Genomic DNA, 1,630 nt, shown 5'->3' with positions numbered 1-1,630 from the left:
TCGTTGGGCAGTTTCATTGCAAATACTTAATAATTAAAACAACAAAACATCTAATTAAGCATTATATCTTGTCTAGCTAGGTCCCACTACTTGGATGCATTCCTTCAACTTGGGTTGTATTACCACAAAATTTATTGACGCATTTTTGAATGATTGACCACCGATTGGTCAAAGAGGGGATAGACCATTCTTGACTGTTAAGTTTTTTATAGGTGGAATAGTACTCATAAATTCTACTCCACAATTGTGTGTAGGATTGGTCAGTCCCTCGCATGAAGTCCATGCTAATATTAAACCAAACTGAAACAAGGAGAGTATATTTCTCTGCAGTAAATGACACACCCTGCTGTGATTTTTGTTTCCCTTTTTCCTATTGGGAATGTGTTACTTGGACATCAACATTTGCACTCTCCATAAGGGGGTTGTTAATACCAACCTCACCACTTTCTAATAATATGATGAAGAAGAAATCCTCATCAATTAAGCAGTTTATCATTCAACAAAATATTGAAGAATAAAATGTTACTAAAACAGCACATGAGAAAAGTATATATGCATGAAAAGTGCAAAACAAATGAGAAAAATATTCGTGGAAGAGAATAAGATGAAAAAATGAATATCAATTTATTTGCCAAGAATGAAGTAATATAAATGACAGTTTATCAACTAAATCAAAAAAATGAACACTGCAATATATATCCCAAACATGCTTTCTAAATACTAAATACCAAAATCTTGTACGTACGTAATTGATGAGCATTGTACATTGTACCTATAACTGGATTTTTTTTATGAATATTAACACTATACAAGTAAGTTGTTTTACTTATGATTTGCATTAACTTCGTGTTTGATGTTGTTGAGTCCCTTACTACAGATTCACTAGTATCCTTAAGGATGACCAGTGTTGTTTATGTGTTTTCTATACCTTAGTCATTGGATTTGGTAAATGGTGTAGTGTATGATGTAACAAGGCGAGAAACTTTTACAAATCTATCTGATTTATGGGCCATTAAGGAAATTAACTTGTACTCAACAAATCAAGATTGCATTAAGATGCTTGTAGGCAACAATGTTGATAAGGTATTTGTTGGTTTTAAAACTTATAAATGATTAAAATATTTGATGTAAAGTAAAAATAATGTGAATCATTACATATGTTCAATGTATCGGTTCGGTTGTTTAGATTTAAATGAAAAGGCTTCTTGGTAACTTGAACTAATGTATGCCTCTTAGTGATATGAGCCTTAACCGCTTCCCAACCAAACAAAGGGTTGTATCCTTTGATGAAATAGAAACATTTTCAATGTATTCTCTACTATTTGAGAAGTTGTGACTTCTCAAAAGTGTCCCTTCATTTTAGTTGTGGCTTTTCACAAATACCCTTTCATTTATATAAGTTGTGACCTTTCACAAATACCGTTTCATTTATGTGATGTGACTTTTCAGATGTACTATTTTATTTATATGATATGAATTTTCACAAGTACCATTTCATTTAAATATGTTATGACTTTTCACAAGTGTCATTTCATCTTAGTTGTGACTTTTCACAAGTGTCCTTTCATTATCTATAAATAGGAAACCCCACCCACAAATTAAAAAAATTCCAAATTCTCTACAAAAATTA

This window comes from Juglans regia, chromosome 11 (assembly GCF_001411555.2).
Source record: "Juglans regia cultivar Chandler chromosome 11, Walnut 2.0, whole genome shotgun sequence".
NCBI lineage: Eukaryota > Viridiplantae > Streptophyta > Magnoliopsida > Fagales > Juglandaceae > Juglans > Juglans regia.
Note: the sequence above shows the minus strand (reverse complement) of the source record.